Source organism: Cervus elaphus, chromosome 4 (genome assembly GCF_910594005.1).
Source record: "Cervus elaphus chromosome 4, mCerEla1.1, whole genome shotgun sequence".
In the NCBI taxonomy this organism is placed as follows: Eukaryota; Metazoa; Chordata; class Mammalia; order Artiodactyla; family Cervidae; genus Cervus; species Cervus elaphus.
In genome coordinates, this window is record NC_057818.1 from 59,548,709 (window position 1) to 59,562,357 (window position 13,649).

Genomic DNA, 13,649 nt, shown 5'->3' on the forward strand with positions numbered 1-13,649 from the left:
CAGGGGCGCTGCCCAAACGCTTAGCTTCTCAGAAACTCAAGGGTACCTGGATCTCTGCAGGCTGGACAGGGATGTTCGCGGACTTGAAGGCCATTTGATTTAAAAGATAAGGAGAAGCTAAGAAGCGCGGCCGTCTCAAAGAAATCCAACAGGGAGGGATCCCAAACCAAACCTAGCAACAATTGAAGGAGAACCGAGTAGTGTTCTAGGAATGCGGACTGGAGAGGGTGTTGTAGGGTTTAGAGAACCGTTCAGGAGGGCACAGATCTGAGAGTGGGTAAAACGGCGGGATTATACAGCTCTTCTTCTTCTTCTTCTTTTTTTTTTAATACAGCTCTTCTAATGAGTGGTGTGGAGGGAAATGGGGAACACTTTTGATCAGGGGCAAAGCCAGCGGAGAAGCGTGGTTCCCCTTTCCACAGTGGGACTAGCCAAAGATGGGGTAAGATTTTACTTGCACAAAGGTGAGAAATACTTGAATCAAAAGCTCTGAGGGAAGTTATTCTGTTGAGTATTGTGACGCAACTGATGAAGCACCGCTGCCTAAGTCAGGAAGGTCAGAAAAGGAAATGGCAACCCCCTCCAGGATTCTTGCCTGTGAAATCCCATGGACAGAGGCACCTGGAGGGCTACAGTCCATGGGGTCGCGAAAGTCGGACACGACGTAGGGACTAAACAACAACCCTGTAATCATACAACTTGGTTCAGAGAACGTTCGAGCTAAAGGGGTTACTCATTTATTTATTGACCCAACAGATGTTTATAAAATGCATACTCTATGGCAAACAGGGATCTGGGGTGCTGGAAATATAAAAGGTATAAATGCAGGAAAAATAGCATGGTTCTTTTGAGCTGTACATTCTGTTACTGACCAGGATCCTTGGATTCTAACCAATAGAAATTGGTAAGAGGCCAGATAAATTCAAGCAAGGCTAAAAAAAAAAAAAAAAGAAAAATTCAGGCAAGGCTTTATTGGGCCTGGTGCTGTAGCAGGAGGACGTGAAAACAAGTAACAGGTACACTTCTTGCTAGGGGACAGGTGGTGAGCTGGTGCATTAAATGGTGTGAGGGTAGGGCAGGTCCAGGGGAGGGGTGGCTTGGGTGATCTGCCCATTCCTTTTAGGGCTGTTTGCAGGGAGCACACATAGGATCCTGCTTTTGCTCCCAGTACCTCAGAAGTAGCAGTTGGGTTTGGGTCTTTGTGTATCTTGTTCATAACTTGCCCCTGTTGCCTATGCCAGGCAGTTATTTTTAGTCCCTTATAGTTCCTCTGTATTCTGGATGGGCCCTTTGTCCAGGTGCAGGCGCTGCAGCAAAGTGTCCTGGGTCCCAGCCTGTCTCAGTACTGGTGTGCAGAATGTAAAAGGAAAGTTGTTGGTTTGTCTTCCTCATTAAAGTGAGTTTTGATTCCCACCTACAACATGATCTACAGTTCCTGGAGGGCAGAGCAGTGAACCAAAGACATTAGCCTTAAGATTTAATGGAAATTGTTTCTCTAGCTTTTGGACTTGCTTGGGACCAGTCACTCGTTTTTCCTTATGATTTATCTGTCTTATGATGGAAATATGTTTTGTACCTCTGTCCCACCATTGTATTTTTGAAGAACATAACTTACCTGGTTTCACGGGTCCAAAGATGGAGAGGAATTTTTCCTCAGGGTGAATAGTACATCATGTCTCACCTATATTTGGCTGAGATGAGACTTTGGATATAGACTTTTTTTAAGGTATTTGTTTTTGGCTGTGTTGGGTCTTCCTGGCTGGGCAGGGGCTTTATCTAGTTGCGGTATGTGGGCTCAGTAGTTGTGGCACACAGGCTTAGTTGCCATAGGCATGTGGAATCTTCCTGGACCAAGGGTCAAACCCATTTCCCTTGCATTGTCAGGTGGATTCTTAACCACTGAACCACAAGGGAAGTCCTGGATTAGAGTTAATCCAGGGGGCTGTTGGGATGCTATTGGGATGAAATGTATGTATTTTGCATGCAAGAGGGGCGTGAATGGAGGGGACAGGGCCAATGGTGGAATTTTAAGGACTAAATGTTTGTGTCCCCTCAGATTCACATGCTGAAGCCCTGAAACCCACTGTGGCTCTATTTGGAGATGGGACACCTAAGGTAAGTAATTCAGGTTAAATGAAGTTGTAAGGGTAGGGCTATGCTCTAGTTGTATCTGCTGGAACCTTGACCTTGGACTTTTAGTCTCTGGAACTATGAGAAAATTAACTTCTGTTTAAGCCACCTACGCTGGTATTTCAGTATGGCAGCCAGAGCAGTGTAATACAGGAATGTTTATGTATGACCTAAGATCTTCATATATTCCACATTAAAACCCTTAAGAAAACAATTGAGATGTTCACTCCAAGTGAGTCTTAATTTTTCACATCATGTGTTAGTTTTCAAAAAACATTTACAGTGCCATTAAGATATCTCATCTACTTACATGCCTCTACCGCTAGCTTCTCCCTAAGGGACCTGACGTAATGCCCTTCCTCAAACCCAGTTTTCCAGCAGTAGACTTGGCCTGAGCCTTACGCCAGTCACTACTAACATTACTTCTGGCTACAGCTCAATGATTATAGAGATTCGGAAAACATTTGCCAGATTGGTTAAAGGCCTGTAGTATTCTAGTCTAGAACCAGATTCAGCCCACTCTTGCAGGGCTCCTCAACTCATTCCCAATCTGATTCAGTCTCTCCAGCTCTGTGGAGAATGAGGTAACAGGCCAAAGTTGATTCTATGAAATCTACTTCTTTCTTCCTCGTGTGACTCCCAAACATGTTAGACTCAAGAGTGCCTGAGTTAGGAGGAAATGGAACCATCTACCTTTTTTCCTGACATCTGTTTCCATCCCATCAGTGAGGCAAAAGATAGGGTTAGGAAACTATGTCCAGAAGGAAGAATGCAGCTGAGTTAACCAGTGTAGACTTTCATATTCCCAGGATTCTGAGAATAATCTGGATAATCAGAGAAGGGGAGAGCTAGGAGAAAAGCAATCTTAATTTGTGTTCAGATTGCCCATCTTTTCATGTTTTAAGGGAAAAAAAAAAAAAAAACAAACCAAGGTCTGTGTTGCAGTGTATTTTATTATCTAATTTATAGGTTTAAATTACTAATTGTCTTTGGGCTTTCAGTACTCCTTGCAAACCTTCATTTCACTACCTTTTCAAGTCTAGAAAATCTTAAAAATCACATTTAAGGTGACCTTTGTTGTATAATGCTTGGTCTTATTTATCAGTTGAAGTTAAGCTCATCCAAGGACATTAAATTGCATTTATGACCTTAATATTCATTTTTCTTATTAGAGAATTCAATTGTCTGAAATAATATTTAAATAAATTTAGAGTCAAAGAAATGTAGCAGCTAATTATCATATACTGGGTGGGTGTTGAAGATAATTTTTTTTTCAGTTGGGAGAAATGAATGAATATAAGAAATGAATATAACCTGTGATGTGAGGTAGATTATCTCCTTAAAATTTTGGAAACATAAGCATAGTAACCAGGCTCCCTGGTTGCTCAGACAGGAAAGAATCTGCCAGCAATACAGGAGACCCTAATTCGATCCCTGGGTCAAACCCGTGGCAAATGGAATGGCAACCTACTCCAGTATTCTTGCCTGGAGAATTCCATGGGCAGAGGAGCCTGACAGGTACAGTCCATGGGGTCACAAAAAGTCAGACATGACTGAGTGTCTAACATTTTCACTTTTAAGCATAGTAACTAAGAATATGGTTCCAGGTTTCCTGTCCAAAAGTGTACATCAGGTATATTATGTAATGCATTAAAGTGGGAAATGGTACATAAAGCTCTCAAATACCCCTCATTTTCACAGGCTTTGCCTCACAAGAACTAATTAAGATATTCGTCAAGTAGTATGCTCACAGTGTTTTGTGTATGATTTTACCAGCTGCTGGATGAGGCAGAATGTACCACTGAAAACCTTGCCACATTCACTGCCTTCCAACAGTTTCTCTCTAGTATGTAATGATACCTATTGAGGGCAAGGGTTTTACCACTCTCATATTTTTTACCCACTATAAGCTCACCTATAACCAATGGTAATCACTGATGATAGGGTCTTCCTTCCAAAACACAATTTTTCTAACTTCTGCATTCACAGGCTTCCTGTTTACATATAACCATGCAATCAGCTATACATTATGGCCCAAGGCTTTTCCAAATAGAATGTACCACTTTTTTCCTATGTATTTTTCATGACATAAAATAAGATGTAATTGACCACTCAAGGCATAACCACATTCACGGCATCCATAAAACTTTCTCTCCTGCACAAGCTCTCTGTTATCTCCTGAGGGTGCACATCTGGCAGCTGGCTGTTCCATCAGGACTACATTCCTACCTGCTGGGAGTCCACTGATGTGTAATGATGTCTGAAGGGTCACAGAAGGCATCTGCACAGTCACTATATTAACAGGGTTTTTCCCCTGCAAGAGTTCTCTAGTATCTAAGAAGCTGTGACCCTTTGTGAAAGGGTATTCCACCTTCACGGAATCTACTTGTTTCTCTCTTGTGTATGTCCTCTTGTGTTTAACCAGACATGACATGTGGGAGAAAGCTCTCCCACACTCGTTGCATCCATAGGGCCTCTCTCCCATGTGAGTTCTCGGATGGACAATGAGCATTGTCTTTGTGGTGAAGGCTTTCCTACAGTCACTGCACACATAAGGTTTCTCTCTTGTGTGAATTCTGTGAGGTTTAATGAGTCCTGATTTCTGCGAACAAGATTTTCCACGGTCAGTACATACAAAGGAAGTCTTTCCTGTATGGAATCGCTGATGTGCTATGAGGCATGTCTTCTGGCTGAAGGGCTTACCACATTCAGTGCATCCATAGGGTTTCTCCCCAGTGTGAGTTAGTTGATGTATGAGGAGATTGCCCTTCTGTATGAAACCTTCCCCATACTCACTGCATATATAAGATTTTGCTCCTGTATGGATTTTCTGATGTAGAATGAGCTGTGATTTTCTGGAGGAAGCTTTCCCACACTGACTGCATATATGGGGTTTTTCTCCTCTTTTGTGTTGTTGGTATATAGTGAGCTCTGCCCTCCCAAAGACAGCTTTGCCACATTCAGTACATTGGTAGGCCTTCTCTCCTGTATGAGTTCTCTGGTGCTCAGTTAGCTTGAACTTTCAGTAGAATGCTTTCCCACATATACTGCATATATGGGGTTTATTTCCTGTATGTGTCTTCTGATGTTCAGTAAGCTGAAATTTACTGAGGAAGGCTCTTCCACACTCACAACACTCATGGGGTTTCTTTCCTTTGTAAGTTCGTGGATGTTCAGTGAACTTGAACTTCTTAAAGAATGTTTTCCCACAGAGACTACATCCATGGGGTTTCTTTCCTGTGTGAATTCTTTTATGTTCATTGAGCTGAGACTTCTTGAGGAAGACTTTCCCATGTTCGGTACATTCATGGGCATTCTCTGTTTTGTGTATTTCCTATTGTTCAGTTTCAGTATGAGTTTGTTCATGATGAGCATGGAGCAAGGATCTCCCATCCCCATTAAATTCAGCAGGTTCCTTTTTGTTTCAGCTTCTATTCTGGTTAGTTACGTCTAAATATGATTTCAGAGTTTTCCTGTGTAAATCAAATACATCATGATTTGGCCTTAAAGGAAAACAGCTTCTGCTCTGATGAATAATATTCCCAAATACATTCTCTTCATAACACTTCAGCATATTTTGGTTTTGCCATTGCAACTGCACATGATCATCCACTTCCTTAATGTCTAGGAAAGAGAATGATGAACACTTTATGAGCATCAGATGGAATAAAACTATTTCAAAAATATCTTGGGGTGAGCTGCCTCTTTAATGAAAAACCCAAGATATGAAATATAAAAGAAATTCCAAGTATAAAAGTACCTTATCTTTAAAAAACTTTTCAAAATTATAGTTAAATATATTTAAGATAAATTTTACTGTTTTAATGGTTTTAGGGGGGCTGGGCCATGCAGGATCTTAGTTCCCTGACCAGGGATTGAACCCATGCTCCCTGCAGTGGGAGCAGAGTCCTACCACTGGACCACTAGGGAAGTCCCTTAACCATTTTTAAGTGTACTGTTCTGTGGCATTAAGTATAATCACAATGTGGTACAACCATCAGCAATTTTCATCGCTAGTTTTTTGGGTTTTTTTCCATCTTCCCCAACTGAAAAACTCTGCATCCATTAAGCACTAATTCCTATCTCTTGGAAGTGGTTAAAAACACGATAATATAAAACACCAAACGACCCAAAAGATGTCAGCCATCAGTGTAAAATAGAGTAAATTCACCATGAATAAATACAGATTTGTCTGCTTTATAAATAAGGCCCTGGGGACAGTTAAATACCATCACTGTTATCATCACCTCACAGAGGCTGGTGGGACACCCAATTTCAAAATGGTGAAAGACATTCATTCAACACATCCTTATTAAATGGCTACTCCATAAACCAGACATGGTGCTGGTGTTGTAGAAACACAAAAAATTCTTTACTTAAACTGAAGCCATATTCTGCAGGTAGAAAGGGAAACAGAATAAACAAGATAAGGAATAAAGTAGGCAGTTCAAACGTGACAGTGGTTTGAAGAAGCAAAGGAAGTAACAAGACGTAGAAGAAGTGATTCATTTGGAAGGATAAGACTCACTAATGAGATTTAATGACTTTGTTTAGGCTCCCTAGCCTAATGAACTGAGAATGAGAAATTTTAGACAGATCTTCTCTAATGAAACAAAGAACAGGAAAAGCAAAGGTGTTAAACACAGGAGCACAGAGGGTAAAGAGGGGCTTTCCAGGTGGTGCTTGTGGTACAGAACCTGCCTGCCAATGCAGGAGATGTAGGAGATGCACGTTCGATCCCTGGGTCAGGAAGATGCCCGGAGAAGGAAATGGCACCCCACTCCAGTATTCTTGCCTGGAGAATCTCACGGACAGAAGGGGCTGGCAAGCTACAGTCCATAGGGTTGCAAAGAGCTGGAAATGACTGAAGTGACACATGCACACACACAGAAGGTAAGGAAGAGTCAAGGTAATGTCAGGATTTAAGATGTACAGAAGTACAACAGAATCTCAACTTCAGAAAGGATGTTAGGGATTTTCTTGGAGGGAAGATGGTTCTAGTGTCTCACACAAAAAGTGTGAACTTATTGGGAGTTGCCATGTAGACAGGTAAAATATATGGTAGCAGCAGGTGTATTAGACATTGTTATGGGACATGTCAACTGGGAGTCTCCACAGAGAACAAGGGCTTAATACATTTAAATAAAGTAAGGTTTTATAGTCTATGAGAGCAGAGGATGACAACAGAACCTTTGAAGCAGCTCAGAGTGGGAAAAAAGAAAAACAAACATAAATACATGTTAAGAGACCATGTCACCATGAGAAGAAAGGCTTCTGAGGTGTGGCTGGATGTCATAAGGGGAAATATTTTCCAGTGGGGCAGGAACATGTATGAGTCAGAAGATAATGATGAATTCAAAGTTTCCTCTTAGAAGCAAGACGCAGAAGAAGGAGTTTCATAGCAAGAGACATGAAAGGAACATAAACTCACACTCTGACAAATGATCAAGTATGGGAAGATTTGAAAATCCAAGCAAGACTGTTGGGGGTGACAGGGGGGAATGTTGACATCTAAGGAGAAATAAACAGGGATTCTTTCCAAGAAGAGATAAAGGGGTATATTTTCCTTTAAATTCCCACACAGAAAAAGAGCTCTCATATGGAGAGAGGGATAAATGGAGGCTGTTTCTGTGTCCTCCCCACTGGGATGCCTTCTCTAAAGAACTGGAAGGTGATTTCCACAGCCTTGCCTATCTTGCTTCTTCTCTCTCACCTACCTTGATGGGGGTGACTGGGAACTTCATTGTCTAAGGTCCATGGTGGTTCTTCTCATTCCAACTTGGAGAGTACATCAGGTTTGCTAACTTGATAGCCTGTTCATGGGAAATGGCAGAAGACTCAGGCTCATCAGATGTCACCATGGATCTGTGATGCTGAGAACAGTACACTTTTTAGGGACTACACAATTTGTATGTTTGTAAATTAAAGGCTTTTCTCTAAAATGAGAAGAGAGTATACCTTCTCATCTGGGACAAGAGAAGAGACCAAAAATCTACCACTTCAGAGCACGACAGACACAACAAAGCTTTCAGAAGCCAAAGAAAGAAAAGGCACTGTCCAAGGGACCCAGGGCAGCTGTCCTCACCCATGGACACCAGGTTGCTGTGGTTCTCCAGCGTCACGTCCCGGTACAGGGCCTTCTGAGCAGGGGCCAGGAGCTGCCACTCTTCCCACGTGAAGGCCACGGCCACATCCTCCAGCGTCAGTGATCTCTGTAACAACACAGTTCTCTGTAATATGAGTGTTTGTCTTACTACTAAAAGGGAGGGTGTGAAATAATAGAGGTCTCTGTCCTTGGTTGTTGGCTCAGAGATCCTAAAACCCTTGTAGTCTCCTAAGTGGTAAAAGCACTAGGAAAATCTTTTGTTCTAATGTTTGTTCTTCAACTTCAGCCCTAATCTGACACTGACAACTCAGTTAGCATCAGGCTCCACAGACTAAAGGGCTCAGTCTCACAAGACTGCCTTCAGTTCAGACACCAGTCCAAAGTCCCAGGTTCCCTGCATCTGTGTCCAGCTTGGATACAATTCAGGGGTTCCCATAATTTCCCTGCTAAGGTTGGATAAATTGCTAGAACAACCAACAGAACTGAGGACAATGTTATGCTTACCTTTATAGTTTATTATCAAGGATATAGGGTTTCCCGTGTGTGGCTCAGCTGGTAAAGAATCCGCCTGCAATGTGGAAGACCTGGGTTTGATCCCTGGGTTGGTAAGATCCCCTGGAAAAGGGAAAGGCTACCCACTCCAGGATTCTGGCCTGGAGAATTCCATGGACTGTATAGTTCATGGGGTTGCAAAGAGTTGGACATGACTGAGCAACTTTCACTTTCACTTTCATCAAGCATATAAATGAACACCCACATGAAAAGGTACAGACAGCCAAGTGTAAAAGGGCCCTGAGTGCAAGGACCTCTTTCCCCATCGAGTTGGGATGAGTCACCCTCCCAGCACAGGGATTGGCCCACCTCCTTGGAAGCTTTCTGAACCCTGTTGGGATTTTTATGGTGGTTCCATTACACAGGAATGATTGATTAAACCCCTGCCTACTAGTGCAGAGTTCAATCTCCAGTTCCTTTCCTGTCTGCTGAGATCAGAGGGTAGAGCAGAACATTCCAGTCAAGGCTTGGTCTTTCTGGAATCAGCTCCCATCTTAAAGTTGTCTAGGGACCTGTCCTGAATCACCTCATTAGCATACACTCACAGATGGTTCAGAGGGGCTTGTTATGAATTAAAAAAAGGACACTCGTCTATTTCTCAGGAAATTCCAGATGTTTTAGAAACTCTCCCAAGAACCAGAGACAGAGACCAAGTATGTACAAAGACCAAATTTGTGACAATAAGTCCTTTTTGTAATTAAAGGCAATACAGGGGCTTCCCTCATGGCTCGACAGGTAAAGAATCCACCTGCAATGCAGGAGACACAGGTTGTTGACTGCAAGTTCATGTGCTAGATACAGAGTGAGGCCAAACCAAAATGTTGGAATTTGGAGCAGAGAGAGGTTTACTGCGGGGCCAAGGAAGGAGAATGGTGGCTTGTGCTAAAAAAAAGAAAAAAAAAAAAAAAAACCTGAACTCCCTGACGGTTTTGAGGGGAGAGTTTTTTTTTTTTTTTTTTTTTTTTAATATTTATTTAATTTGGGTGCATCAGGTCTTAGTTGAGGCACGTGGGATCTTCATTGCAGCATGGGAGCTTAGTCACCATGCTTAGTTGAAGCATGTGGCCTCTTAGTTCCCTGACCAGGGATTGAACCTGCATTCCCCACGTTGGAAGGGAGACTCTTAACCACTGGCCCACCAGTGACGTCCCTGTTTGTTTTTAATTAATTAATTAATTTTGGGCTGCACTGGGCCCTTGTTGCTATGTGCCGACTTTCTCTAGTTGCAGAGTGAGGGCAGCTCTTCACTGCAGTGCACCGGCTTCTCATTACGGTGGCTTCTCTTGTTGCGGAGCACCGGCTCTAGGCGCAAGGGCTTCAGTAGTTGAAGCTTGCCAGTTCAGTAGTCGCGGCACGCAGATATGTGGAGATCCTTCCAGACCAAGGATTGAACCTGTGTTCAGGCAGGAGGATTCTTATCCACTAGACCACCAGGTAACTCTGAGGAAGAGTTTTTAAAAGCAAAATTCGGGACGGGGTGGGGGGGCGGTTGGGGCGGGGAGCTACAGGATAAGTGACTTTCTTCTGTTTGGTTGATGGTGAGGTAATGGAGAGTGTTCCAGGAATGTTGTGCTCAGCCAAAAGCTGAAAGGTATATTGTTATGTATATCCTTGGAGGAAGAACCAGGACCCCGCTTTATTGCTGCAATATTATTTCTTGACTGCTTTTCTGTTGTTACTGAGTTCCCTTACTTCCTTAATTAGAAAAACTATTTGAATCTGCCCTTTTAAACTCAAGGAAAGTCAAGGAGCCCGAAGCATTTTTCCTATGAACAGGAGGCTCCACAGGGTTCTGGTAGGTCTCAAAATACACACAACCATTCTTTCTGGGACAACATCATTAAGGCCTTAGCACTTCTGCTTTCATCTAAGATTATTGGGGGACAATTCTGGGGCATCTTTGTTCTGTTTTGTCATTTTTAATGTTCAGCCCCTTCTCTCTGTTCACCCCTCACCCTATCTCTGCATCTTAGTCCAAGCTTCTTCCAGCTGTAGCAGCAGTGGGCTGTGGTTGCCTGAGAAGGGGGGAGCAGCAGATTGGTCACATCCCGGGTCCTGGGAGCGAGTGAGCCATAGTAAGGTGAAAGTGAGTTTATTCAGAGAAATACACATGCCCTAGGCAAGTGAGAGCAGCCTGGGGGTAGAGGGTTGTTAGTTTTTATGGGCTGAATAATTTCATAAGCTAACAAGTGGGAGGATTATTTAAACTATTTGTGGAAAAAAGCAGTTTTCAGGAATTGGGCCACCACCCACTTTTTGGTCTTTTATGGTCAACCTTGAAACTGTCCTGGCACTGGTGGGTGTGTTATTTAGCATGTTAATGTACTACAATGAGTGTATAATGAGGCTCAAGGTCTATGGGAAGTCGCATAGGCTAGTTGAAGCCTTGTAGGTTCTAACCTGTTTATGTCATATCTTCAATGGCTGTTGTCATTCTTGTAATGGCTGTGTTGTAGGAAGGGGGACCCCTTCCAGGGCCCGAAACTGGGCTCTTGTCTAGCCCAGTTTCGGAAATGAATTGTCCGAGGAGACACATGTGCTGACAAAGCAAGAGATTTTATTGGAAAGGGCACCCCGGGGGAGAGCAGGAGGGTCAGGGAACCCAGGAGAACTGCCCTGCTGCGTGGCTTGCAGTCTCAGTTTTATGGTGATAGGATTAGTTTCCAGGTGGTCTTTGGCCAATCATTCTAATTCAGAGTCTTTCCTGGTGGCAAACGCATCGCTCAGGCAAGATGGATGCTAGCGAGAGGGATTCTGGGAAGTGGACGGACACGCAGTGTCTTCTTTCGACCTTTCCCGAACTCTTCCAGTTAGTGGTGGCTTATTAGTTCCGTATTCCTTATCAGGATCTCCTGTCATAAAACAGCTCATGCAAATTGTTACTATGGTGCCTGGTCAGGGTGGGTGGTTTCAATCAGCATGCTTCCCCTAACAGCTGTGCCTTGCCCCCTTCCATCCTGTCACACTTTGGCAGAGACAAATCAAGTGTTCCTTACAAATTTTTAGGACACTGTAAGTGTAAGTCAGCTGTCACTTTACAGATATGTCCCCCAAAGCTATTAAAACTATCCTATCCAGCAGGAATTGCTATAATTTTTAAGATTAAGAAGTAAAATCTGAGAATTGGCTGTCAAAAAAATGGGCCTGCTTTCAGTTAAAAATGCAGTTTAGTGTCTTTTCATGTTAATTGGCTATTCAGAATCATGTCTTCTGTGGATATTTACCTATTGATTTTTACTCTGTTGTCATTTTCCTATTGATCTGTTGACTGAAAGGCACACAAAATAACAGTTGTGAGCTTAAAGTTTTATTCAGGTTCTTGCTAAGGACCACAGCCACCCAGTTAGTGTAAGCATATGGGTTAGGGAGAGTCCTCAAAGAAAGAGAACCAGGTGTGGCTTTCTTGACATGAGAGAACCCATTTTAGCCTAAGCTGTTTTGTCATCTAAGCCTGGCCATAATTCTTGCCCTTAAAGAGTCTCCATAATCAATGATCTTAAGGGAAGAAAGGGGCTTCCCAGGTAACTCAGTGGTAAAGAATCCACCTGCCAATGCAGGAGCCACAGGAGATGTGGGTTCGATCTCTGAGTCAGGAAGATCACCTGGAGAAGGGAATGGCAGCCCACTCCATTGTTCTTGCCTGGAGAATTCGATGTAGCCTGGTGGGCTACAGCCCGTGGAGTCGCAGAGAACTGGATGCCACTAAGCAGCTAAACTTTCACTTTCACCAGGTGAAGGACCAAATTGACGATCTTGACCCTCTGACTTCAATCTACTAAAGCTGGACACTCAACTTTTGCCCAGTTTTATATTGAATTCTCTGTTCAAGCCCCTTCATGAACATGCATGTGCCCTTAGCTTAAAACTTCTTCACTTTTGCGGTTCCCAGGAGCCACTGCTTTGGGAAAGATCCCTGGTGTTCTTACTTGCTGCAAGTAATAAACCCTTCCTTCTTCCATTCTTTGGCTTGGTTGTGCCTATTGGCTTGACACCCACCAAGAGGTGAACCCAGTTTTGGGATGACATTAGCTCTGAGGAAATTGCTCTGAAAAGGTAAGGGGGAAGCCCATTTATATATGCTTTCTGGATAGGAAATACCTGCAGTTAGGCATACATCTTGGTAAAAGATTTACTGCTAATCATAAAGGAAAAAAAAAAGTCTCAAGTTAATCTTTTTAAGGCTTATCTCTGTATGCGACGATGCTAGAATCCAGTGTCACTAAAAAATTCTTCCTGTGATATACATCTAATGATCTGTGAGGCTGTCTATTCACTTGCATTCTAAGCACAGAATGCCTGTTGTTTTCTATTTAAATTCCTCTCAGTGCAGTCAGTAAGTGCAGTGGGTTACAACTTAAGTGTAAGTGTTAGTTGCTCAGTCGTGCCTGACTCTTTGCGACCCCATGGACTGCAGCCCACCAGGCCCCTCTGTCCATGAGATTTTCCAGGCAAGGATACTGGAGAGGGTTGCCATTTCCTTCTCCAGGGGATCTTCCCAACCAGGGATCGAACCTGGGTCTCCTGCACTGCAGGCAGATTCTTTACCAACTGAGCTACAAGGGAAAAGAAAAGAAAAGTGAAGTCGCTCAGTCTTGTCCAACTCTTTGCGACCCTGTGGACTGTAGCCTACAAGGTTCCTCCGTCCATGGGATTCTCCAGGCAAGAATACTGGAGTGGGTTGCCATTTCCTTCTCCAGGGGATCTTCCCAACCCAGGGATCGAACTGGAGTCTCCTGCATTGCAGGCAGATGCTTTACCCTCTGAGCCACCAGGGAAGCCCCCTGTTAAAACTGGACAGTGAGCAACCCTCTTTGTCTTAATGATCTTAATTTTTCTGTACCCACAGATTCATAAGAGTTTT

General features: G+C 43.2%; 2 protein-coding genes and 1 pseudogene across 3 annotated transcripts in view; 1 reads left to right on the forward strand and 2 right to left on the reverse strand.

The window, feature by feature from the left end:
* LOC122692473 (zinc finger protein 33B-like) overlaps positions 1-13,649 on the reverse strand; it is a gene marked incomplete at its 3' end in the record, with an annotated part of 133,956 nt that overhangs the window by 115,706 nt on the left and 4,601 nt on the right. The window lies entirely within an intron of this gene.
* LOC122692460 (zinc finger protein 432-like) overlaps positions 1-13,649 on the forward strand; it is a 56,009-nt gene that overhangs the window by 188 nt on the left and 42,172 nt on the right. The window contains exons 2-3 of one of the 2 annotated variants that reach the window (XM_043900031.1): positions 335-464; positions 2,057-2,119. The gene's annotated coding sequence lies outside the window, so the exon portion shown is untranslated. The remainder of the gene's footprint in view (positions 1-334; positions 465-2,056; positions 2,120-13,649) is intronic. The other variant, XM_043900029.1, reaches the window with a different exon arrangement.
* On the reverse strand, positions 206-9,513 carry LOC122691430 (annotated as a pseudogene).